General features: G+C 44.7%; 2 long non-coding RNA genes and 1 pseudogene across 3 annotated transcripts; 1 reads left to right on the forward strand and 2 right to left on the reverse strand.

Annotated features, from left to right (window-relative positions):
• Nucleotides 1–5510: 5510 nt before the first annotated feature.
• LOC119339503 lies at nt 5511–6349 on the forward strand (annotated as a pseudogene).
• A 2007-nt stretch (nt 6350–8356) lies between these two features.
• LOC119338251 lies at nt 8357–11340 on the reverse strand. 2 transcript variants are annotated; one of them, XR_005163846.1, is made up of 6 exons: nt 11173–11340; nt 10738–10826; nt 9317–9550; nt 9090–9230; nt 8751–8881; nt 8357–8568 (listed from the first exon to the last, which is right to left on the reverse strand). It is a non-coding gene; the product is annotated as an uncharacterized LOC119338251 (long non-coding RNA). The 2 variants fall into 2 exon arrangements; XR_005163847.1 differs by having other exon boundaries at nt 8357–8583.
• A 14598-nt stretch (nt 11341–25938) lies between these two features.
• LOC119338400 lies at nt 25939–26351 on the reverse strand. The gene is made up of 3 exons (XR_005163965.1): nt 26300–26351; nt 26089–26202; nt 25939–25984 (listed from the first exon to the last, which is right to left on the reverse strand). It is a non-coding gene; the product is annotated as an uncharacterized LOC119338400 (long non-coding RNA).
• Nucleotides 26352–27725: the final 1374 nt, after the last annotated feature.

Here is a 27725-nt window from a genome sequence, read left to right on the forward strand (position 1 = left end):
GTTTCCTCTACATTGTTAGCACAACAACTAGAGGTAATAAAAGCATTTTTATCATGGCAACAAGACATAACAAGCATATCATCATGAGATTTAGTCAAGCAATTTCTACATGAAATGCAAGGACTATCAACATAAGCATGTGAAACATTTGGAGTGCTCGAAGTGTTAAAGTCCAAAGAAGAAGCATTGCAATAAGATAGTGGTGAAGGATCATCAATAATAAGCACACTATCATCATTGCAATGATCAACACTACTCACCATATCATTACCTTGTGGCAAACCACATGTAGGTGAAGTAGAGGCAGTTGAGAAGACAACATGGCCGGAGGTGGAGGGAGAACAATCATCCCCACAAAACTTGGACACACCATATTTATCTTGAAGCTTTGTCCACAACTCATGAGCATCCCGGAACGGCATGAGTTGAAATATAACTACATTGCTCAAAGCATCGAAAAGCACATTAGAAGCTTGAGCATTGAGATAAGAGTTTTTCTCATCCTCTAAAGATAATCTTTGGGGATCCTTTGGAGGAGAAAACCCCATATCTACAATTCACTCTAAATTTGGGAACATGACCCTAAAGAGATTAAGCATGTGAATTATCCAAACATCAAAATTTGTGCCATCAAAACTAAGAGTGTCAAAGAATCCTAATCCTCTAGTTGACATCTTTACTCTTTCGGCGGTTAAGCCTAACAAAGAGAGACGAGGCTCAGATACCATTTGAAAGATCGTGGATGTCGCCTAGAGGGGGGTGAATAGGCGCTTTAAAATAATTACGGCTTAGGCTTGAACAAATGCGGAATAAACCTAGCGGTTAATTTGTCAAGCACCAAACCTACAACAACTAGGCTCACCTATGTGCACCAACAACTTATGCTAAGCAAGATAAAAAACAAAGTGATAGCAAGATATATGACAAGAAACAATATGGCTATCACAAAGTAAAGTGCATAAGTAACGAGCTCGGGTAAGATATAACCGAGGCACGCAGAGACGACGATGTATCCCGATGTACACACCCTTGCGGATGCTAATCTCTGTTTGAAGCGGTGTGGAGGCACAATGCTCCCCAAGAAGCCACTAGGGCCACCGTAATCTCCTCACGCCCTCGCACAATGCAAGATGATGTGATTCCACTAAGGGACCCTTGAGGGCGTATCGAACCCGTACAAATGGCAACCCTTGGGGGCGGTCACCGAACTCGTACACTTTGGCAACCCTTGGGGGCGGTCACCGGTACCCGTCAAATTGCTCGGGGCAATCTCCACAACCTAATTGGAGACCCCGACGCTTGCCCGGAGCTTTACACCACAATGTTTGAGCTCCGAACAACACCAACCGTCTAGGGCGCCAAGGCACCCAAGAGGAACAAGCTCTAGTGTGCCCAAACACCCAAGAGTAATAAGCTTCTCAAACTTCACTTCCACGTATCACCGTGAAGAACTCAAACCGATGCACCAAATGCAACGGCTAGGGCACATGGAGTGCCCAAGTCCTTCTCTCCCAAATCCCACCAAAGCAACTAATGCTAGGGAGGAAAATGAGAGGAAGAACGAAAGAAGAACACGAAGAACTCCAAGATCTAGATCCAAGGGGTTCCCATCACTTAGAGGAGAAAGTGGTTGGTGGAAACGTGGATCTAGATCTCCTCTCTCTTTTCCCTCAAGAACTAGCAAGAATCATTAGATGGATTGAAAGTTAGCAAGCTCGAAGAAGGTCAACAATGGGGGAAGAACATGAGCTCAAGAGATAAAGTTCATTGGGGAAGAAGACCGCCTTTTATAGGAGGGGAAAAATCCAACCGCTATGCTCATAGCCCGCACAGAGCGGTACTACCGCTCGACCTCACGGTACTACCGCAAGGGGTAGCGGTACTACCTCAAAGAGTAGCGGTACTACTGCTTGCGAACGGTACTAGAAAAATACATCCGTGCCTACCATCGCTGGACTTGTGACGAGTTTTTGGTCCGGAGCGGTACTACCGTTCTAGTAGCCGCGGTAGTACCGCTCTGGAGCGGTAGTAAAAACTTACATCCGTTCCTATCCGCGGTAGTACCGCTGTAGCCTTTTCAGAACACCAAAACTGCCACAACTTCTGCAAACGGACACCGAATTCAACAAAACCAAGTTTGTTGGAAAGCTAGCGACAAGGGCTAACACAATCTTGGTAGAACTAGCAACAAGAAGGAAATTAGAAAATCCGCAAGAGAAAATGGTGAGAACCCTTCCTCGAAAAAGACCGGTAAAACCTCCAACACCGAAAACGCGATAGAAGAAGCATATGAAATCCGTTTCGATGTACTAGAGCTTGTGACGAAGATAACCACAAGCTCTAAAACCTAGAAAGAAAATACAAATAATAATCAAGAAAGATTATGCAAGGATGCAATGGTTTGAGCTCTCGACAAACGATACGATCACGCTACTTACTTGAGAGCCCCCCTTGATAGTACGGCTATCGATCATATAACCCGGTCTCCAAACTATCACCATGAGACCGGTAAAATATAAAACCTATCAAGGGCAAACCTTTGCCTTGCACGAAGTCCACTTGAGCTAGATGATGACGATCTTGACTCCCTCAAGTTGGACCACCTTTCTTGATTGCGTTAGGTCGATGAAGACTAGATGATTGCTCTCCCATACTCCACTATGGGTGAGCCACTCTTCGGCACATCTTCACAAGTCCATTGACACCACAATGGACGTCAAGCATCAAGCACTTGATCTCTTCGTGATGCTCCACTTGAACTTGCGCACGGCAATCTTGATGACGATCACCACTTGATGTCATCCTCTCCATTGGTTGAGTGATATCTTCCTCTTGATGCAAGCCCATGAACACATACCTAACCCCACATAGAACTCTCACATAGACCATGGGTTAGTACACAAAGCACAATGGACAATGCTTACCATACCATGCGATCGCTTACCATACCATGAGATCGCTTGATCCCACTCGGTGTATCTTCTACGCTTTGTGTGATGATCAACTTGAATCACTCTCTGTACTTATTCTTGATCAACCTTGACTCTTTCCAACTCTATGACCAATCTTTGGATAATTCCTTAATACCACCTTGGTCAACTCATAAACTCCTTGAAACCAACACATGTACTTCAAGAAATGACTATGGACATATCCTTCAAATATAACTCAATGCAACCATTAGTCCATAGAGAATGTCATCATTTACCAAAACCACACATGGTGGCACCGCATGTCCTTTCACTAGACATCTAGGGTTAGCCATTACGATCTCGAGGTAGATAAACTCTTGTAATCTTCATACTCGTCGAATATAATCAAGCAGGAGTAGGGTTTTACCTCCATCAAGAGGGCCCAAACCTGGGTAAACACAGTGTCCCCAAGCTTCCTGTTACCATCGATCCTTAGACGCACAGCTTGGGCCCCCCTACCCGAGATCTGCTGGTTTTGACACCGACATTCGCGTTGGAGATACCCCTAGTATTTTATAAAGAGAGAAATACTGCCTTTCTATGGATCTTTTCAGAAATTTTAGAAATATTCTCTATATGATTTGTTTACAGAATGATATTTCGGAGCAGAACCAATTGAATTGTTCCCTTGTATTCTTTCTCTTAACTTTTATGGTTCGTGAAACTTGTTCAGTGGTTAAAACTTACGATGCATGCAAATTTAATATTCTAGCATCCAAGTCAATTATTCCTTGCTTACAAATTGGACACTAGGTGTTTTGTGGAATACATCACACCTTGCATTGAATTAGATGTCCACCTTTAATATTGGTGTATTACCTCTTTTCCTAGTACCATGCATTGAATTTTGGCACCAACTACTCATAATTGTTCTTTTTGGGGATTGCTATTTTTGGGTTAACCAATAAATTAATCAAACTAGTACAATGCCCGTGCATTGCCACGGGCCTTTAATTTTTTTTCATGTTGGTGTATAAAACTTGATGATATTTTTGCGCCTTTCAATGACATCGCATGGGGACCCTTGTCGATGTTTTTAAACATCGACATAATCCATCTTTATCTCTTTCATCCCCTACAATAATAAACATATATGTAGAAATATACCTTTTGTGTTATCATGTGCAAAATATATACAAAAAATAACAATTATTTGTATGCACCTCTTCTGATTGTGTAAAACTCGACGAGGTCTCAGTCCAATCCATCAAAGCATCATCTGAAGCCATCAGTTTTAACTCTGACCCAAAAAAGTAAAGATATATTCATCGGTTAGCTATTATTCACTATATAAAAAAATGTGTGACATTTCTTTCAAAGCAAACAGTGACTTTTCCCTTAAAAAAGCAATCAACAACTCCTTTTCTTCTTATCTAAAAAAGGCAATTCACTCTCTCAGCCCACAACACATTGCTCACACTCATATCTCATTCCCCCAACGTACACAACCCAGGCTGTCGCCATCTCTCCCCACCATGGAAAATCATATCCAAATAAATGCCAGCTCTATCAAACAAATGAAAAAAAAATCTAAAGATACTTTGACATTGTTATCTATCTTGGTACTGCTGCTCATCTCACTTGAAAAGAATATTTACAAATGATAATACTTTTGCTCATATCTCTTCTAAGCAACCTGATGAACATTGTAGTCAATGACACGTCCTTGGTGCTCAAATGGTGAAGCTTCTACTTCACTCCTTGCTTTCTTTAAGAATTGGCACATATTACAATCAAGGGCTCCTAATCTCTTGGGCATATATCACATCAAACGATAGGGCATTCTACACAATTGTTTCCTTCCCACTGAACCTGAAGTTATTAGCCCTACAAAATGGAGTTATTCATGTTGATCTTAACCTTGATGGTATACCTGGTGGATCTACCATTGAATATATCAGACTGCATATGAGGATATATGTGCCTGAATGTGATAGGGACCTGCATCCTTGATCCCAGGCTTATTAATCTTGGTGGACTCGATGAGGTCAATGTTGGCAATACTGCCATCACGAATCCTTTAGGCTCTTTAAATTCCGTGGGTGGCGTAGCTACCGAGATCAATGCAGTTAATTATGTCTCTCCCAAGTTGGTTATCAACTTCTCATTTTGTTCTAGGATTCTTCTTTTTTGTGGGCCATTTATGGCATGCAGGAAGAGCCCGAGCTACTGCAGCAGGTTTTGAAAAGGGAATCGATCGTGATTTGGAACCTGTTCTTTACATGAACCCTCTTAACTAAGATTTTCTTATTTATACTTGTTTTACTTTTTTTCTGTTCTGGCTCGGTTATTCCATCTAGTCGAGGCATTCATCCCTTTTTATGAAAGAAAGATAAGGGACGGAAAATAATAATGAAAGAAACAAACGTATTCAATAAGCAAAAGGAGAGAGAGGGATTCGAACCCTCGATAGTTCCTAGAACTATACCGGTTTTCAAGACCGGAGCTATCAACCACTCACCATCTCTCCACAGCCTAATCCTTATTTTACTCCTACAAATAGAACATAGCCATATAAACAATAAAAAGACTAGCCTCATGAAAATCTTATATTCCCTGAGGAGGTTCTACCACGTGGAAACACTCTTTAATGGAACTTTCGTTTTAGCTGGTCGTGACCAAGAAACCACTGGCTTTGCTTGGTGGGCTGGGAATGCCAGACTTATCAATTTGTCCGGTAAACTACTTGGAGCTCATGTAGCCCATGCTGGATTAATCGTATTCTGGGCCGGAGCAATGAACCTATTTGAAGTGGCCCATTTCATACCAGAAAAGCCCATGTATGAACAAGGGTTGATTTTACTTCCACACTTAGCTACTCTAGGTTCGGAGTAGGGCCAAGGGGAAGTTCTAGACACTTTTCCGTACTTTGCATCTGGCGTACTTCACCTAATTTCCTCCGCAGTCTTAGGCTTCGGTGGCATTTATCACACGCTTCTGGGACCCAAGACTCTTGAGGAATCTTTTCCATTCTTTGGTTATGTCTGGAAAGATAGAAATAAAATGACTACAATTTTGGGTATTCACTTAATTTTGTAAGGTCTAGGTGCTTTTCTTCTAGTACTCAAGGATCTTTATTTTGGCGGTGTATATGATACCTGGGCCCCTCGGGGGGAGATGTAAGAAAAATTACCAATTTGACCCTTAGTCCCAGTGTTATATTTGGTTATTTACTAAAATCTCCTTTTGGTGGAGAAGGGTGGATTGTTAGTGTAGATGATTTAGAAGATACAATTGGTGGGCATGTATGGTTGGGTTTTATTTGTGTATTTGGCGGAATATGACATATTTTAACCAAACCCTTCGCATGGGCTTGTCGTGCATTTGTATGGTCTGGAGAAGCTTACTTGTCTTATAGTTTAGCTGGTCCAACGTAATTACATTAGTAACTTTATAGGTCAACATTTTCAAAGCATCATCCAAAGCCATTGGGTTTTTTCTCCGACCTACGAAAGTAAACATATATTAAAAATAAGCTCATATACGTTATATATTCATTGGACTCCTGCTAGATGCAAGCATATGACCGTCTTTAGTCAGAGTGAGTGGCATCATGCTTTTTAGTAGAATGAGTTGCATCCCAATTTTAATAACATCTAGGCTTACTTGTAAATCACTTGTTGGTAATTATTCTTCAAAAATGACTTGTTAGGTTTTGTGATAATTTTCACTATGTAAAAAAAGTAAGTGACATTCTCTCATAGCAAACAGTCTATTTTCCCTTAAAAAAGCAAATGACCTATTTTTTCTTCTTATCTTAAAAAAAGCAATTCACTCGCTCACCGCATGACACAACGCTCACACTCACATTGCATCCCCACCAACCTTGCTTCTCACTGCCAACTTTCCTCGATGCCATGGCGTTCAGCCTGCATCTTACTCTCACCGCGGTTTCCCCTCCCTCCCATGATGTCCCTGGCCCCCTCCTCTCCCCTGGGCTTCCCAGGCCAATTCCACTACGTCATAACCGAGGGAAACCACCACGACCACGCAACCTGCTGCTCACTGTAGCACTGCACCTTCTCCGGGTACGGCAGCCACAACCAGGTCACGAGCTTATGTGTTGACAAAAATAAATGAGATGGTAATACAAAAGGCAATGCCCTCGCTCGCTGGTGTTGATGAAGCAAAATGAGATGATGTATAGACTACCCTAATAGTATAAATTAGCATGCTGAATAAAGAAATACACCTAACCGACGTGGTAGTACTAACTATGCATGAAAGCTTTTCAGCCTACAGACTTTCCTACTCGAGAAAATCCATTATAATGGACTAACATACTAAGGACACGGAGAAACAATTACTTCTAGGCATACTGATAGGACTTGTGCCTATGCATTGCTATGGGGACCAAAAATTGCTCTATTAATTAACTATTGCTGAAATAAGTGAATCTACACACTGAAACGCGTCAGCAAACGCTCATTTCAATGACAGTGAACACCCAATATAGTAATTTAGCATACATATTTTTCAAGGGCACTTTTGACATTCATATTTTGTAGGTCCATACATGCAACTGAAACTCATCTGCGCATGCATGGGACCCGAATAACGGGCGTCAAAACAACAAGAATTGCAACCATGTTTACATCATAATTTACTAATTTAGAAATCTAGAAAATGTTAGTTTTCTAAGATTATCTTCATCAAAAGTCAACCAAGAGATCGCAGCATGGACGTCGCGCCACACAGTGCCCACACCCGAAAACCCTAATTCCATTGGTCCGGGAGATCAACGGGAACCCCAGGAAACCTCTTGACCCCCTCTCCCCAACTTGCTTTTTAAAATGAAATACCCTACATTTCCTGCCAATATGAATGCTGCAAGCTCAACATTCTATTTCACAAAATGTGCGGGATAGAACTGTTAGACCGCAACAATGCAAGTATGAAAGATTGATGGATGGATGGAATATTACAATGGAACCTATATTACCCTATTGCACAAAACAGTAACAAGAAGCTAGAACCGGGTGAGAAAAAAAGAATATAACACTCATAATAATTACAATCAGAACTAAGCTAGTTCAAATCTGTCTTACAAACAAATACTCCCTCCATTCCTAAATACATGTCTTTCTAAAGATTTTAATATGAACTACATACGGATGTATATATACGTAGTTTAGAGTGTTGATTCACTCAATTTGCTCTGTATGTAGTCCATGTTGGAAATCTCTAAAAAGACTTATATTTAGGAAGGGAGGGAGGACAATGCAATGCCATAGGGTATCTCTATCTGTCATGAAAAATACAACTACATATAGGAAGGATCAGACCAGGTCCCAATCTCTTAGTATAATGGAGTAACAATGTAGCAGTAGTAGTAAATCTGCATATACACAAGAAACGAACATCCATCCTAGCCAGAAATAAGGAAAGAGATACTAATTTGATTCATTATGATGCATGCTAAGTAATGGAAATTGTGTTGTTGCATATGGGGTTGTATGAAGATCTCCAGTATTGTGAGTAAGGAACTGGTCATCGTAGTTGCCATGGAGCGGCATGTCTGCCCTTCCTCAATGTCATTGTTGTCCTCCTTCTCCACCATGATACCCGTGGCCTTCTTGTCCTCGTCCCCTCATCCCTTGTCAGATGCAGGCTAAAGGTTGTGATGAACGTTGAACATGGCATGGAATACGATGATGGGGGTGTTCATTGGCGAAGCCAGGTTATTCTAAATGGGTGTACAAAGTTCACAATTTTACAAGTTTCCTAGCTATTTTCCAATGTATACATATTTGATCTATTTAGTTCATGCCTTCTTACCTAGATTAACGGGTGTACATATGTACATCCATCCCCTTGTGGCTCCGCCCATGGGAGCGTTGACGGCGAGCGCAAAGAGGAAGTTGACGATGGCGAGTAGGCCATGGGGTTTCAGTTAACACTTTGCATGCCTTGCAATTTCAGGTGACAAATGATTACTCACTTCAACAATAACATAGGCACCAAATAAAGTATCATTTGGAAATATATTATCTTGCAATCATGTTCTACATAGCAGGACACCATTATGAGATTATTGTGGCCAATAACCTATAAAACAGTGCTTGCTCGTCAAAAGGGAGAAGTGGTCTCAATAAATATCCTTGGATCCCTACATACCTTGCACTCACAAGATTTAGAAGAGCAATGAATAGAGCAGTACTCTCTGATCTCATTGTTATTACCAATGTTTAGAAAGCATTCATCTCCTGGCCGAACAGGAGGAAAAGGCATTGATGGTCTGCACAAAGCACAAGGTGTCTGCAACAACAAAACAACATAAGTATCTCCTTCTGCGCATTTCATTTGTTAGTACGGACCACTTAAGAAAGCCTGAGATCAAATACCTGTCCAAGGAACAAGACATTAGAATAGAAAAGATGGGCACTATGGTGTGCGTCAAGGAGACAACCACCTTTCCCGAACTCAGCTTCCTGTTTGTGCGTCTCGAGCCTTCAGGGGCAATGTTCTTTTTCCTTCCTCCCTTAGTTCCATAGCAGGTGGGTTGGTGTTGGATTGATGTGCCTTGGCCTTCTTCTGGAAAAGCACATTGGCTTAGCTTCAGCTTCACATGTAGTTAACTGAAGGAAAAAAGATAACATGTTATATACATGTGCATACTTTACCCAATCAAAGTAATTTTTTGAAAGTTTTCTTGAGCTATTGAATTAATAAGTTGGTCGGGCATATATTACAACACTAAAAGCCTCTTCTGCTGCTCCATCAATAATAGCAAGGAAAGCAAGCAAGTGAACAGAATACAGTGATGTGGGTGTAGATCGTCAGGATTTCATCATTGCATACCATATTTGTCTGGATACTACAAATGCAAGCACCGGTATACCCTCTAAAACTGGCTATCCCTGTCCATTGGGTGGCTATCCGCTAAACTAAACACATCCTCCAGGTCTCTCCGCAGCACTTTATTAGGTTCTAAAAATCCCCACCCTATTATCACTGCGTGTAGATCTTATTTCTAAAATTTCAAAATTAATTTTCTAGACACCTCTTGGCAACACATAATTCATGCCAGTGCAATGGGCACTCCATCCACATTCTAGGCGACACTGCTTCACCACACCCATAGGCTCCATCTCAGCTCCGACAGTTGACATACAAAAAATAAGCTTAGTTGTGTTTGATGATCATGAAATGGAAAGGCATTCATCATTCTTTGTTTTGTCTTTGCCATGCTCCTCAGACATCCTCCTATTTTATCTCCTCCTCTCCATTGTTGTGTGCCATCACAAGCCTCCTACAGAAAAGAGATATGTACGTAGAGAGAGAAAGCCATGTTAACATAATCACACAAATTATATTCTTCTCTCCCTGCCATTTTCTTCATTGAACCCTCGCTCAGCTTCTGACTCCGTCCCATTCCATTTATATGGCAGCTACCACCACCATAGCTTCCAGAAAACACACATATTGTTCTTACTATACTCACGAATGAACACGAGGAACATTTGCAAGTGCTGGAACAATAGCTTTGCAATCTTCTCTTACCATCTTAAATGACCAAGCCAATTATATGCCAACATGAGAAGATAAATAAAATGGAAATATGCAAGCTCACTACCCATTGCACAAACTCGCATGATAGATTAAGCAAGCAAATGTCTAACCATACCAGCAGAAAAAGGCAGGAAACAACACGTTGTAGGCAAAAATTAGTAATGAGCAGAGGAAATTAGTAACGAGAAAATAAATATGAGAGGAAACCTCTGAACTAATTGTCTATAGTGTTCAATGGCAATGAAAATGACACCTTCATGTTCAAGAAAATCAATCCACGTCAATCCTGAAAATCGTCGTTCCTTCAAACGGGGCCAAGAATGTGATCCTGGTCTTGCCTCCCTATCGTCAGAGCAAACAAAAATCAACCTTATTTTGTATCCAGTCTTGGTATAGAAAGGCACCACCGCTTCAAGACCGCCACTGTTCCATGACTCAAAAAATAACATTAGATGTAAAGCATTGCAGTTTAAATAGGATGCATGATGCGATCCATTAAGCACCAAAGCAAATAGTCCTAGATCACGTGCATTCATTATTTGACGCCAAGTAGAGGGTCATTTGCTGATGTAAACTGAGAAATAAATTAAATGATGCGTTGATTTTTCGCAGAAAAGCACATATGAAAAAACTATGCGACATACTGATTGAAACACCAGACATCTGTATTTCATCAAATTGCACACACCTGGTACCGGCTCTAGAAGGAAAGGGTGATGGAGACCATGTGTTTCACGTAGGCACACCCTCGAACACTGCTTTGTCAAGCTTTGTTGGTAAAGATCAATTTGGCAGCCTTGGGAACCAGTGATTCAACACATAAAAAAGAGGTACAATGGGAAGGGCACTTACAGAGTAGAAGATGTGAATCCAATAGGTTCCCTGCACCTGCAATGAACCAAATAAAGTTACACAATGCTCCAAAACCCGAGGGCAGTGAAAATTAGAAGCATCAGGATAGGGATGCATTGAAGATTATGGATGAACCAAATGGCCTCTGAATCTGCGGCAAACCACTTCACACCCTTCGCCCCAGCAAAGAGCCAAGTTTGAAGGTCCTCCAGATTCTGTTATGCTATCACATCATGCATTAGCCCATGAAATTTGCATCTCTGTGGCTGAAAGTACAACCAAGTTCGTATAAAGAATGATTCTAACAAACATTGTGAAAGTAATACCCACTCGTGGATCCTTATCCTTATGTAGGAATAGGCAGCTTGGACTTTTTGTAGACACAGTGCATAGTATTTTCAATTCTTCTGACTTTGATTTCCCTCAATTTTTCTACCTGCAAAAATTAAGAATGAGGGATAACTATCTCGCAACAACAGTGTACAAAATCAGCTTTGGTACGTATGTGCAAAATCAGATGCCATAGCGATATTTGTGGGAAGAAAGAAGGGGACGATTGGAGCAGGATCCTACCGACATCCAGATCAATGGACAATGGCACCACCACAGCGTTCGTTCGAGGAAGTTCTCCAGCAACGCGACGCACACCCTGTCCCACCCGCCGCGCTTCAGCCTCTTACGTCCGTGGCGGCGATCCAGTATCGTGGCGGCGATCCCATACAGTGAAGACTTCCGTACGTCGGAGGCAGCGAGATCGCACGAGATCCAGCTGTGAGTTCGGCGGCGGCGGCTGTGAGATTGCACGAAATCCGACTGTGAGTTCGGCGGCGGCGGTGGCAGCTGTGAGATCGCACGAGATCCAGCTGCGTCAGTTGGAACTTGGATCGCAGGACGGCGGCGGCGTGGGCCACGCGGGGGCGTCGGTGCGGAGCAGGCGGGGCGCGAGGAAGGAGGAGAGGCGCCAGTTTGCGGCCACGTCGGGAGCCGGAGCTTGATCTCGACCTCCATGGGGTTGGGGTTGCGGCTAGGGCTGGAGGGCGGGGGCTGGAAGGGGCGGGCGGCGGCGTCTACTCCGGGAGTTGGGATCGGTGAGCGGACGAAAAAACCTACGAAAAAAAATCAGTGGAAGGTAGGACGAAAAAAAACCAGGCGAGGTGGGACAAAAAAAACCGGACGAAAATGGTGGGACGAAAATAAAACCCGGAACGCGACCTACCAACTGAGACATTAGTAGTAGAGATAGCAGTCGACACTAAGGTACCATTGATTTGAATTCTAAAGTTATAATCCATGCAAGATTTATTTTTTCATAATTTTGAAAAAGGCGCTAATTGTTTTTCACTACATGATAATTTTTTCCGGAAATGTTAACGCCCACACGTGTGGGCGTTCACCACTCCGTCCACACGCAAGCATCGCCGTTGGTTTCGTTTTGCACGAATCTTGGAGCAAAAGGGCTGGTTTTCGGCGTCACGTTGGACGATTCTAGTGTGCGGTGTGCGAGTGGGTTCGCTCGCACGGTAGTTGCCATCCCGCGGTCAGCGGTTGCCACTGAGAGGCGTGCGGTGGAACTGCCATGCACCCGCACGCCACGGTCCGACCGCAGTTGACGTCAAACACGTCGCACACCCCTCCACCCTCTCCCTCACGGTTCCATTCACTCTCCCCCGCGTCGCATTTACTGGCACAACCCACTCGCATTACAGTCCACTGGAGGAGAAGGCGAGGGGAGAAGGCGACGGCGGAGGCGGGACAGTCGACGGTGTTCGCGGGCGTTGGTGGTGCTCGTCGGAGCGGAGCGGCGTCGCCGGAACGCGTGCGGGTCGAAGGTAATGCTCGCTTCATCTATCGCATACCCTCCCTGATTTTGTTCCCCTCTTTCCTCCCTGTTCGATTTCTAGATCCATTCCTAGAAATTCCGGCGATTCGGCGGTGCGCCGGCGTTCCCGCCGCTGCGGCGGTGCGCCATAGTTGTGTGCCTGCCGTTGCTTCGTGGGAGTGGGCAGTTTCGTCGCCGCCGCTGCGGCGGCATCGTCGGTGAGGCTATGCCTGCTCGTAGGCAACGCATTAGTCTTGCATTTGGATTTTGAGAGTTGTCCGCCAGGTTGTTTTGGTGCGGATTGGTTCGAAATTTGGGGTTGCAGCCATTTCGTGCGAGAATTGTAAGGGTGATTTTGAGGTTGAAGCAGTTGCCATTGAAACCTAGATCTAGTCTAGTTTTGGGGTTGAAACTGCAGACTGTGGCGAAATTGGCAGTATGATTGAACGTGAACAAATGTGCGGCAACTAAACTACCTGAAGAAACGTGGTAGTTGCCACAAACGTGTTCTCCCATGTGGCAACAGATTTCCGAAAATGACTGTCATAGTTGCCACCCCAAAACGAGGTGGCAACTAATTTCATTGAACTCCTGTGGCAGTTGCCACACGCATGCTCTTCCCATGTGGCAAATTTTAATTCTGCTGAACTTGTACGATAAGTAACCAGAAAAAATATGCTTTCTGAATGTGGCAACTATGGCAGTATGACCGAACGTGAACAGGTGTGTGGCAACTAAACTACATGAACAAATGTGGCAGTTGCCACAAATGTGTTCTCTTCTGCGGCAACATATTTTCTGAAACTGACTGTCATAGTTGCCACAAATGTGTTCAAGCTCACACACAAGGGGGGCAACTAAAATTTACTGAATGAATGAGATAGTTGCCACATACACGCTCTTGAACAAGGCAAACTGATTTTTTACTGAATTTACATAATAGTAACCTCAAACATTCTTTTTCATTTGTGAGACTTGTTTTTTTTTCTGAATTATTTGCGACAGTTTCCAAACTTTGATAGTTGCCACAATCGGTAGCACTGGACGAAACTAATGTGCACATCGAGTTGGCGTGTTTGCCACTTTGGATTTTGTATAATCATGTTGCAATACAGTATGTGAACACAATGTTTGTTGCCACAATACAGATATGACAGTGTGGCAAACTGGCTGCATAGTATGGCAACCACATTTGCATTCAAATAGTTAATATTTTTCTGTTAGGTGGCAACTGCTTACCCATTGCATTTTACATTTTCGCCATTAACAATTTGGTCTGTTCCTACATCAGCAGAATGACTCGTGGCGATCATCAAAGTGATGATGACGATTTCATGGATCCACCTCAACGTAACCAGGCAACTGGATGGAGAAAAGACGGCGATGAGGTAACTGTCCGCACACCCGCCCCCTCCTCCTGATTTACGTTATTTGTTGGCAGCTAGATCTTTTTTATAGTCGTCCATCATGAACTAAAATTTCATAATATTGCAAAAACATGGCAACAGCTCAACACTTTTGTGTTTGTTTTTTGCAGAAGAAGAAACGTATTCGCAACAGAGCCTCCCAGGAACGTCTGACCGTATTGATTAACAAATTCACTGACGATCAAAAGGAAGCTGCTGCTGAGATGGGTATGCAGGTTCTGATGGATGTCCGGTGTACGAATCTTGTCAACCCGGTATGCGACTGGCTTGGTGAGATATACGATCCCGCCTCCAGGGAATTCGTGATCCCGGGACGGGGAAGACTTCCATTGAATGAGGAATTCGTGTTCTGCACTTTGGGTGTGCCTCGGGGACATATCAAAGTCCCGTACGAGGTTAATAATGAGATCGAGGAAGAGCTGTTCGCCCGTTTGTTTCCTGGGTTGGAGGCAATGCCGAACACGTCTGTACTGGCAGATTCTCTGCAGGACATGACGACGCACGGAGAAGTTTTCAAGATGAAGCTACTCATGTACCTCATCTCAGCTGTTTTCGCGCCGACCACTTCTCTTCGCCCAAGCAACAAATGTTTCCCCATCCTGGTGAATGATCCATGCTTGCTACTGCCAGTGTTTTCGTTGCGTTTCTTCCATTTTGATTTCTGACGTGGCAAACTTTTTTGCCCTGAAATTTTGTGTGGTGCAGGCGAATCTGAAAAACGTGAAGAGTATGAACTGGTGTAAGTTTATTGCCGACTTTCTCCACGATGCTTTCAAAAACAAGATGTACCAGAAGGGTTGTCGTCTGCACTTAATGGTATTTATTTTCACCAGATCTCTGTGTGAACTCTTTGTTTATAACGTACTTTTATTTCATGCATGACAATCTGGTCATAACAAGATGGCAACTGCCATAGTGACAATGTGGCAACTGCCATAATGACAACGTGGCAACTGTCATACTGACAATGTGGCAACTACCTTCATATTAGCATGGCAACTGCTATCACAGTAGGATGACAACTGCCATCACACTTTGATGGCAACTAACACATACATATTATCGTTGGATCATACATTATCCTGCTCTTTTTTTTTCTGAACTACAAATTAACCACGATGGCAACTGATATTTTCTTTTCTTTGCAAAATTGTTTAAAATCAGCTCATGTATGTCGACTCTCTTGATCTGTCCACCGTGGATTTCACCGGGATAGGAGGCCCGCCGCCTACTCACAAGTTTGCTGTTTCTGCGTGGACCATCAGCGCTGTCAAGGCTGTGCTTGCCGCAGACAGGGCAACTGATGGCACATATGGAAAACTACAGGTTAGTTTTTGTTTATGTCTTTTTCACACGGCATGCTTACAAATTTGACATGACGCAACCGTCCGTGGTTTATAAGGCATGCTTACAATTTCTTTTTTTGTTTTTCATAGCTGATGGCCAAGCATGCTATAGACTATAGCGTGTTTAGGGGGCCTCAAAAATTTGAAAAGTGGATGGACGTGCACTCAGCTCCGTCTTGCCCTTCTGAGGTAATCAAAATGTCCACATCTATGGTTTACCGTGGATTACATGTTGATGTCGCGGAAGCAAATGCAGTACGGGTGTTGTTTTGTTGATGCTTCTTGTTTTCGTGCACAGGCGAGGGCACCAGTGAAGCATCTAATTGGGCAGTTTGCATCCGGAATGACCGGCCTGCTCGGGAAGTTGGTTGAGGGGTGGACGTCCCTCAGTGCCTCTGACAGCGACGCGGTTGCGAGGCAGTTCACTTCATTTGTCCCAGAACATACACATCGGCCAACCGGTTGCCGTGGCCGGTATGACTAGAACAACTCCCAAGAGCACGGTGACACACAGGATGATGTGGATGGAGACGCTGGCCTCAGCAAGGACGACGACGATGACACCGATGACGATGAACACGCTGAAGTTCGCACATGCGGCAACAAGGGCAAGGATGCAACAGGTGCCCACCCACCGGAGAAAGTGAAAGAACATACGACTGCGAGAGGCGAGGGGGTTTTGCCATCAAGGAGGGGGAGGGCTCCAGAGGATGTTGGGCAGGGTTCTGCTGGCAAGAGGTCTAGGATCGATCCCGTAGCTGCCAGGAAGAGGTTCGACTCTCAATTTTAGTTTTCTGCTGTGTATCTTTTCTTTGGAACAATCTCATCCATTTCTTTTGCACTTGTTTTTTGTCAAGCGCGGCAATTAGTTTGTTGTCTGACAATTGCCACCTTCTTTTTTCCTTCCATCTGTTGCGTGCAGTGAGCCGACCGCTGGTGGACGAGCAACTACAAAGAAACAGGCGCCAACGCCAACCCGTGTTTCTGCTCGCTTGAACAAAGGTGCCCCCATTGCCGGTGACATCCCTTCCACCAGGTCTTCTGCTCGTACGACGATGACCAACACCGGGGATCCTGTCGTGTTGCCTGACCTGAGGAAGGCAGTCAAGAAGTAGGTTTCTCCATGTGCTTTTCATTTGAGATAGCGGTTTTTTTCTTGATTTTTCAATGCAACTGGTCTGCTTTGTCACATGTTCTTCTGTTATCATCCCCCACGAGGCAACTGCTATTTTTCCAAATGATTTCTTCCTTCATTTTTTAAATGTATGGCAACTCCTATTATCTTTACATGGCAACTGGCATCTAGGCCAAATGGCAACTATTTCTGTACCTAATGGCAACTGTCATCTTTTTTTACCATTTTCTTCTGAGAGTTCATCCCCCACCTAATTTTGAAATTGCATTCCTCACAGATCAGACATTTCTATCATTCCTTTCAATTTGCCTAACTTTGATAACGGCTGCTGTATGGCAACTGCTAACTATGGCACATGGCAACTCATGACCCCCTTACATGGCAACTACCAATTTTTTCCACTTGTTTTTAGTTTTTTAATGCTTCTATCATTGCAAACATATTATTTTGTCCATTTTTTTCATACCATTTTTCACGTGCTTTTTTTCCTTTGCAGGGTGAAGAAGACTACTACGCGCGGGGCCAAGCATATCAGTAGAGACCCACTCGAACGCCTGCATTCAAAGTTGTCAACAGGTGGCAACTCAGATGTACATGAGGCGCCAGGCGACAATACTGCTGCTGCACCGTCAACTGCTCCCACTAACTCTGATGCAAGTGGCCGACCATCTCCGCCGGCTGCAGATGTGCAGGCTAGAACAACAGGCATCCATACATCGGGGAGTGACGAGTCGGTATCCGCCAGGACAGCTGAAATATTGCCAACTCTTCTGGCAATGAAGGATGTTGCTGTGAGCCATGCCACCCCATCAGCAAGCGTCGAAGTGGATGCTCCCGAGACCAACCTAGGCAAGGAAGATTCCCGCTCATCTGACACTGATTCTAAGCGCGTGCCTGGTGTCTCACCTGTGTCCATGACAGAAGCGGCTGAGGCGGCACTTCACAAGGATATGCCATCTGCAGATGAGAATCCTGGCATAACAGCTCCAGCTCCTGTCGGTGGAGATACTGCTAAGGCGACCGTTCCGCGTGCTGGTCTTCCACCTAGGCGTCGTAGCCCCCGCAAGCAATCAACAGACATACCCAACGCTCCGGCTGTAGCTAGGAGCAAGAGAGACGAATCTGGTTATGTTCCTGCGTCCACACTGTTCCCGCCACCTGCAAAAATCAATGTGATGGAGAAACCGCAAGACCGGAGCACAACTGATGCAGGTGTCAAGCCAGGCATGAGTGATGCAGAGGAACGCCCGGAGCAGACTGCGCCTTCACCCGCAGCGGAAATCCCCAGCATAAATCTACGCACTTCCAGGCTCCCAGTCAATGTCGGTGTCCCCTACAGTCCAAACAAGAAGATTGTCATGAAAGCTGCGGCTGAGACCGCTGACAACATGCCCCACCCTACAAATAAGGCCGATCATTTTGTAGCGGCCGATTCAGATATGTTTGTCGATCTTTCACCCTTGGATTCTGCCCCGAAAGTCGTTCGTGGTCCGGCCAGTAGGAATGAGAGGCACCCAATGGCCTTTACCCCACCGAGCTTCAGCCTCGGCGTCAGTCAAGATCAACCGGTGGTGCACGATCCTATAACAGTTGCCTTTGCTTTCCCAGGAGGCATGCCCGCAATGATGGCGCAGCCAATGGTCGAGGGTAGGAAGGCTGTCAAGTTCGCAGAGCCAATTGTGCAAGGTACACTCATCACGCACTTACGATTTTCTTGTATACATGTTTGTAGTTTGACTTTTGTCCCAATCACATTCTTTGGGGGTCCTCACTTGTGACGGCAACTGCCATGTGACGACATGGCAACTGGATTTGATGCACCATGTCACCTATGTTTTTTTCTTGCTGCCATGTTGCGTTTGACATTTAGGCAAGCACGTGGCAACTGAAGTTATTTCAACATGGCAACTGTAGTTGCTGTCACATGGCAAATACAGTTCAGTACACATGGCAACTGGATTTGCCACATCATGCCACCTGCATTTTTTCTACCATGCTGCATTTTTTCATACGGCATTCACATGGCAAGTGGAGCCGACACAACATGGCAACTGCAGTTGCTGTGACATGGTACCTACAGTACAACTAGGTGGCAACTACAGTGCAACTACATGGCAATTGTATTTGCTATGTCATAGCGACTGTAGTTGGACCACCCATGGCAACTGCCCCACTTTTTCTACCTACATATCACATCATGGACCTTTACCTCCTCACAATCCATCTGTTTGGATTTTATATGTATCCTAACCCACTTTTTTTTATATTCATTGCAGCCACCCCTGAGGAGATTTCACCGTCACTTGATGAAGTTTACCGCATGATCGAGGAGACAGCATTGCAGAGGAGTTCCTCACGAGGGCAAGGGCAATCAAGTTTCAATGTGCCTGCAGATACGGTATCTGAGGATACCATTAGGAGTGTCACCCTGGTCCTGTGAGGCAGCAGAGGGTAGTTCACCCACCCCCCGCGGAAGACTACGAGCCCGAATTCAGGGCCACTAAGGAACAGACCCAGCTGTACGATATCGTCAAGCGTTTTGGAAATGCGAGGACCAACGGCAAGCACATGAAGGAGCTGAAAGCGTAAATTACCATACCCCATAATCTCTCATCTTGCTTGCTCTTTTTTACCATTTATCTACTTCGTACTTTTTATAAATGGTCCGCTTACGTTTTAGTTCTTTCATATATTTTTTTACTTAGTAGGCATGATTCTTCCATGCTATATCGTTTTCATACAACTCATGTTTGGACAGAACGAAAGTCATTCAGTGCGGAGCGACGTACGTCGACCTGGGTGATCTTGCCGAGTCCGTGAGGCCAAACGGAAAAATGTCGACGAATGTAGTTGCATGCGGGATCGACTACATCAACAATCACACCGATGTATGCACTGACAAGATAATCATGCATTACAGTGTGACCTGCAAAATATGTGATGGTGACTTCCACCACAAAATCCTGAGGAACAATTTTGCACAACACGGTGACTTCAAGCTCACACTGAAGAAATATGTGAGTACTCCTTTCCTGTCTGCACCGTTTTTTCACATGGTGTCGTTTTTTGCCAGAACCTGTACTTGTGTTTGTGTGGCAGAAGTTTTCATGTGGCAACAGTTGCCGTGCACACTGACTTCTTGATTTTTTGTATCCCCATGCAAACTATGTGGCAACTTGATAGTAAAATACATGGCTCATTTTGTTCATACAATGGACGGCAACTTTCTTTCAACTACTCCCACCCATAATCAAACATTCTACGTGATTCTAATTTTTTTGTCCCTCTGTTGTTCTTTCATGTGAACTTTGTATCTCATTTCTTCACTTTTTTAAATGCAGGTCATGTTCCCCATGTTCCAGGAGCTTGCACCACACGACCGACACGACAAGTGTGGTCACCACTATGCGGTCTGTCTTGACCTGAAGAACCAACGTATCGAGGTGCTTGATTCAATCCGTTCGGAAGCTGATGCAGACCTTACTACGCATGCCGAATTCTTCATCAAGAACCTCAAAGAGACTTGGAACCGTCACTACGAACATTCAAAGGTACAGATCAGGCATTTCCCGACTGAGTATGTGGCGACTGTGAAGCAAGGGAACACGTAATTTCTTTTAACCCGCTCCTTCATGTGCCATTTTTACATCAATCCACCCCCTCTTTTTGTTGACACATCTGAACTGAAGTCCATCTTGGCTGCAGCTGTCCATTTTGCGTGTTCACCTGAACTCTTTTTCCTCGTGCAGGACGGACTGTGGCTTTCACGCGCTGGAATACTTTGCAAAGTGGGAAGGCAGAATTGTCCCCGCTATCACAGATGCAACGGTCGTTGAGCTCCGAAAAATCTGCACATGGAACTGGCTGACGAATGAAGATTTCAACAAGCGGTCCGGAGCACGCGAGTTCGTGGAGGAAGCTGTCAAGCAAGTCATCAAGAAGTACAAGTGATCACGTGGCATTACACACCAGACGCACGCCTTACATTCTATTGTTGAGGAATGTAAGGTACTATCTCTCTGTTCTTTGTCGAAAACTATGTTTTGTGTGCTACGTTATGACTGCAACCTCGTGTAGCCTACTATGTAATGGTGGCGTGTTAGCGACATTTTTAGTGTTTTCTGTAATACATGTGTGGACGTGAACCTATTTTAAGTGTTACATCAAATCTGTTTTTATGTTTATCATTACGACAGTGGTTTCGTCGTTTCTAGCATTGTTTTTTGCTATTTCGAATGCGTCTGCGATGTTTTCAAAAAAAAGATGGCAAATGTAGTTCAACAGACATGGTTAGTGAAATCCATCGTCATTTTTTCATTTTTGGCTGTTTTGCTTGTTCTTTTTCATCGCTAATTGCACCGGCTAGCATTGGGTAGGTTTATCATGTAGCCATAATCTTTGCTGCGGTTTATGCACGTTTACGCTTTTTTCCAACTTGTTTTCCCATACATTGCACACAACACATTACGTGATTCTAAACCGCATCGTATTTGTCATGGGGATATATGCCATGCAGAGTCATTACAAAAAGCATCCGGAAATTTTCAGTACAGCTAACATGGCAGATACATCATAAATAACATGGCAGATCTAGTACAACTTACATGGAAAATCCAGTACAACTAACATGGCAGATCCAGTACAACTAACATGGCATATTTAGTATAAAGTAGCATGGCATATTTAGTATAAAATAGCATGGCTTATCTAGTATAAAATAGCATGGCATATTTGGTATAAAATAGCATGGCAGATTAACTACACATAACATGGCAGATTAAGTACCCATAACATGGCAAATGCATTTATCCATTCAATGAATTTTCCTTCTACTTCTGTCCCCCCTCAAGAGTCATTCTCCCAATTAAAAAAATCCCATCGTATAGGGGAACAAAACAAAATGTCCACATGGACCATGTCACAGCGCCCCAATTTTTGCTCATGGATTGCCCTCCCCTTTCTTCGTTTTCTTGTGTTTTGCTTGAATCTCCAGTCCCGACTTGTACCTTATCTCTCTCGGACGACCCTTTGTGATGGAACGGGGTGGGTTCCTGACCTGGGTTTGTGTGCTTGCTGTTCCAGATCCTATCTCCGAGTTTTCAGACGATGGCCCCGTGGATGAAGGCACACTTGATGTGCGGGGGAACCGGTGTAAGGCTTCCTCGGCTTTCCTTTTTTTGATCTCATCAAGCTCTCTTTTCAGTGCCTTCCTGTGTTTTTCTGTGACTCTCGCTGTGTCATCACTCTTGCACGCTTCATCAATTAGCTCAGCATAGTTCTTTGTCAGCACAACGTGCCTCACGGCTTCCATGGTTGACTCAGGTCTGTCGTCATGCACAGCCAGAACTGCGTGTGTTGTCTGCGGCGCCAACGCGTCGTCAGCGTCCCAAGTCCATCGCCTCCTTATGAAATGGCGGGGCATGCGTGTCACAGCGTTCATGTCCATGACTTTTAGTATGTGACAGCACACAATGCCGTCCCGTTCGAATTTGCAGCATTGGCAGTAGTACTCGCCTTCGCCTATCGAGGCTCTGACGAAGTAGTTCCTTCCTTTGTCCGCGTCTTCAGGTTCTGAATCTGACATGCCCAAAATAGAACACACCTTGAACGTATGTTCGTCCACCCGGAAAGCCGTGAACATGCTGGCACGCTTTATTTCTTCCTGGAATCTGCAAGTTTTGTGTGTTTTCTGTTAAACTTTCGTGCGATCTTTTTCTTGTACACCCTTATGTTGTCATGGAAATAGAAATACATTTTGTTTGAACATGGCAAACATAGTTCATTGAACATGGCAAATATATTACGTTGAACATGGCAAATGCAGTACACTACACATGGCAAATGCATTACAACATACATGGCAATTGCAGTACAACAGACATGGCAATTGCAGTACATTTTCAACTGGATATCGTCATTTCCACACCAACATTCCCCAACAGAAGCACATTGCATAAAACATGGCAACTGCATTTTTTATTAAACATGGCATTTACAGCTGAGTAAACATGTCAATTGCATTTCAAAAAAAAGGGCAGATGCATTTCATTAAACATGGCAACTGCATTTCAGCATATGTGTCGCCAATATAACATTTTTTTAGCATTTTTTGACATTGGCATTTGCATGCCAACATGCTCCAATGGAAGCACAGCGCATAAAACATGGCAACTGCACTTCATTCAACAAGGGAAATGCACCCGAGCAAGTATGCCAAAACAAAATTTTCATTTTAACATGGCAACTGCATCTGAGTAAGCATGGCAAACAGTATTTCATTAAACATGTCAGCTGCATGTCATGGCAACTGCATTGCACTCTATAAGGCCCCTACTGACTTGGTGCTTTTTATGCAAATAAGACTGTAATGCAACTGACTTACTTGTTAAAGATCTTGTTGGTGTATATCTTGCTCATTTGCCTCTCCATCGGTAAATACGTTAGCAATTTTGGCTGCTTTAGGGCTGTGGTCGCTTCTTGCTGTAGCTCAGATCCCAGAATTTTTTGTTGCAAAGCTGTGTACTGCTTGGCAAACTGTAGCAATGAGTTGCCAGGGCTGACGTACCGCTTTAAAACAGCATTGAACCCCTCGCTGTGCTGCGTAGTCTGCAGAAAGGGGAAGAAGCACTGCATGAAGTAGGCCGGCACCCAGTACATTCGCTTCTCCCACAGGCTAACAAGAGTCTTGTTGTCCTGGACTTGATGTGTTTCAGTCATGGCCATCCAGCTCCTTTCAAACTCCTCCACCGTCAAGCTGTGGTCCACGCATAGCTCGAATGCCTTGTGCAGCTCTGGACGGTCGGCAAAGAACGGTCCTAGCGTCTCCTCAGCCTTCTTTATAATGTGCCACCTGCAGTGCCTGTGCACTGCCAACGGAAAGACCTCCTCTATGCCTGCACGCATGCTGAAATCTTGGTCCGTTATTATGTTCATCGGAGCAAGTCCATCCATGCACTCCAAGAAGGTCTTGAACAGCCAAGCGTACCCATCTGTGTCTTCGTTCCGGACGAGGCCGCATCCGAACTGCAACGACTGATTGTGGTTATTTATTCCTATGAACGGAGCGCATGGCATCTTGTACATATTGGTGAGGTACGTCGCGTCGAATGAAATGCAATCTCGGAAATGTTTGTAGGCTCTCCTTGCAGCACCATCCACCCAATACATGTTCCTGACACGGTCCTCATCGTCCAACCTTATCCTGTAGAAGAAATCTGGATCTTCCTTTGCTTTCGCATCGAAGTAGGCTATTGTGGCCTCTATGTCTGCCAACTTGCTCTCTCTACGGTACTTGGCCTGTAGGTTTGTGACGTCAGCTGGTATGTACGGCATGCTACTCAGAGTCCCCTTTTTGCTGTGGATGAGAGATAGTATCTATACCATTCTTGATGGACCGACGTTACAATCATGTAGCAGCTTTACGAATTTCCTTTCGATGGGGGTGAACCCTCTGTGGGCGGTCAGAAATTTCACCAGGTCGAACTTCTTTATGAGTTTCTGGTTGTGCTCGTCAAAATACTCATTGACCACCCATGTTGCTCCATCTACGTTTAGCTTACACCGGACAGGGCACCCCGTCTTGAGAATGATCCCTCTCTTTCGTTCCGGAATGACAGGCGCAACACCTTTCCCCTTCTTGTTCCTCCGTGCCTTGTGGCACCTCATCTCACCTCTGCTGTACTCATTAGTTTTCTTAATTTTCCTATGGTACTCGGTGTTGACCGCAAATCCATGGAACTTTGCGTATGCCTGGTAGTATTCCTTTGCTTCTGCGAACGATCCAAATCTCTGCCCAATGTATGGTGGCTGAGGTACCACGATCTCGGATTGCCCACCATCTTCATCCTCTTGTGCGTCGTCGTCAGTTTCATCATTCGCTTCAGTATCGGCGGCAGTTCCATCTACTCAAGTGTTGCTAGTGCTTGTGTTCAAAGGGGTGCTCGTCGGCATTGCTGGAATGATTGCCATTCCTGACTCTGACTCGAAATTGTTTGCGGCATGACAGTCTGCTGGCTGGTGGAACGCGTCTTCCGTGCGCTCAGAGCTCCCCGCAGTAGATGTCCCCGCACCGCTGTTCGCTGTAGTTGTAGGTTCTGTAATAGAAAAAACAAGCACGAGAGTAAGGTTTTTTGGTTGAATAAGATGTGTATCACAACGGATCACACCATCTTCGATTGATTTGGCACGACATTTTTTCAAACAGCAAGCCGTGAGACTGCGTGTGGACATGTGTGGTAGCTGTAGCTGTCCAGTCATGGCAGGTACTGTTCAACAAACATGGCAACTATTGTTTTGCCTACAAAAAACTACAAACAACAAATGTAGTGATGTTTTTTGTGGTTCAATTTTTTTCCTTACCTTGTTGTGCTGCATTTGGCCATCTTGTGTGGTCTGTGACACCAAAATGTCGTGCTCCACCTACAATTTGTGAAGCTTGCCACGGGACGTTTGCCGTGTCACCACCAGCGTAATACGCTGTAAGCATAGTAGTGGTTGGTCAATTCATGGCAATTTGCAGTTTGTGCTAGCACGGCAACTGCAGTCGCCCCTGATGTGGCAACTGCAGTTTTACTGGCATGGCAACTATAGTTGCATCGGCATGGCAACCGCAGTTGTTCCTCCATGGCAACTGCAGTTGCGATGACATGGCAACTGTAGTTGCTCTGGCATGGCAACTGCAGTTGTTTCTCCATGGCAACTGTAAGTGTCCACTGATGGCAACAACAGTTGTCCAGGGATGGCAAATGTAGTTTTAAATTCATGGCAATTGTAGAAGTCCAGTCATGGCAATTTGGAGCTGCCAACTATGCCCCTTCTGCTAATTGAACATCCGCAACTTCACTTTTTTATGGACTGACCTGTGTATGACGTCGATGGCAGGTACATGGGTGCTGGCTGATGCCACGTGCTGCATGAAGGCCCTGCATTTTCACCCGTGATAACTCGTGAGTCCTCTTGCCAGTTTTTTTGCATGTCCATTTTTCACGTCCACAGCAGTATGTGTTTTTTTTTGGTTTTGCATTACCTTGATTAGCCATACTAGCTAGTTGAGGTTGGTTGCCCGTAAATATGTCAGTGTTAGCGCCTTGTGACTGAACTTGCCATGGGGCCCCCCTGAGAGTGTTTTGGTCATAAGAACCTGCAAAAAAATGGGAGTGTAGGACATAAGTAGAATGTCATCTTCATCGTTGCGAAGTTGGCAACTGATCTCTTCTTTTTGTTACCACGCATCATACCTACGCCTGCATACTGTTCTAGTAGTGGCAGCAACGGCCCTGCAGAGATGAGTTGACTATACTCTGCTGCATCCCAAGGCGGTGTTTCTGGCCTTTGAGAACCCCAAGCATCAGTGCCACCTTCGCGATTCATCCTTTCCGCGTCTCGATTCTTTTCCGACATGTTCTCAATCACTGGATGATCAAAAAGGCATCAATAATCCACAAGAATTGTATTCTTCTGCTGCTTGCACATGGAAGATAGGGATGGCAAGCAACAGGTCAAAATAGGTGGCAATTGTCATCATACACAAGCGGCAACTGTCGTTACACACAAGTGGCAATTATTTTTTCCCACCCTCTTCATTCAAAAAATCGTCCTTCCTGCCCTTTTTTAGGGATTCCTACTCATCCATTTCATACCCAACTACTTAAGTGCCTAAACTAGGCACCTAAGTTAACCTCAAACGTAGTACATGGCAGATCTGGTGTATTCTGCCTGGCAATTGCGAATATACACCGAACCATGCAGTGTTCTACCCCTATAGTATGGACCCAGTACAAGATCGAGAGATTTTCAGCCTTAAGGATGAGAGGGAAGGACGAGATCGAGAATTTTCACCTGGTTTTAGTTGATCGTGTTTGGAGGGCTGGATTGGAGTGGGCGGCTGGGGATGGGAAGGGTTAGGGTGTGGTTTGGGGTCGGAGCGCCCTACGGATCTGCCCTGGTTGCCATGGCAACCAGGGATGGCCGGCGACGGATGTCGGGGTTCGAGAGGTGGGGGACGATGGCGGCGTACGAGAGAGGGGATGGATCGGAGGCGTGGATCGGCTGGGTCGTGCGGGCAGCCGGTCTTCTGGCCCGGACGGGGCAGTGCGGGCGGGGTTGCCACACACCGGACGTGCGGGCCGTGCTTTTGTGCGCTCGGACGTGGTTGTGCGGGCCGATCCCCGTCTATGCCGCACGAGGCGTGCGGGCGGGTTCCTATCGACGCCACACGTGTGGCAGTTATTCGGACCCTTTTTTTTATAATGGAATGAACTTTTGATATGTATGAACAAATTTGTAAAATCGTGTAATACTTAGTCGACTAAGCGCTAATAGTTGTTACTTTTTTCCCCTTGATAATACATAAATTTACTTTTTTTCGATTGATAGGATAGAGATGCATGGATATTTTCTTCACAAAAAAAGGATCCATAATATGTGAAAATTCAAGAACTCAACAACAAGAGAATGGATAATCGAGTACTCAATACACTTGTTTAAAAACCGAACATTGTATACTACACAAGCATATCGTAAAAAGCGTACAAATATTTGAAGGGCAGCTATTGTGTTGCACTACTTCAAGGAAGGAAACTCGTTGGTGTCATCTAGGCTCGGTGGCGGTGGCCGAGGAGCCTGCTGGGGTGCCGGCGGCGCCTCCACGCCTTCTGCAGGTGC

The sequence above is a fragment of the Triticum dicoccoides genome, chromosome 7B, assembly GCF_002162155.2.
Source record: "Triticum dicoccoides isolate Atlit2015 ecotype Zavitan chromosome 7B, WEW_v2.0, whole genome shotgun sequence".
NCBI classification, from domain to species: domain Eukaryota; kingdom Viridiplantae; phylum Streptophyta; class Magnoliopsida; order Poales; family Poaceae; genus Triticum; species Triticum dicoccoides.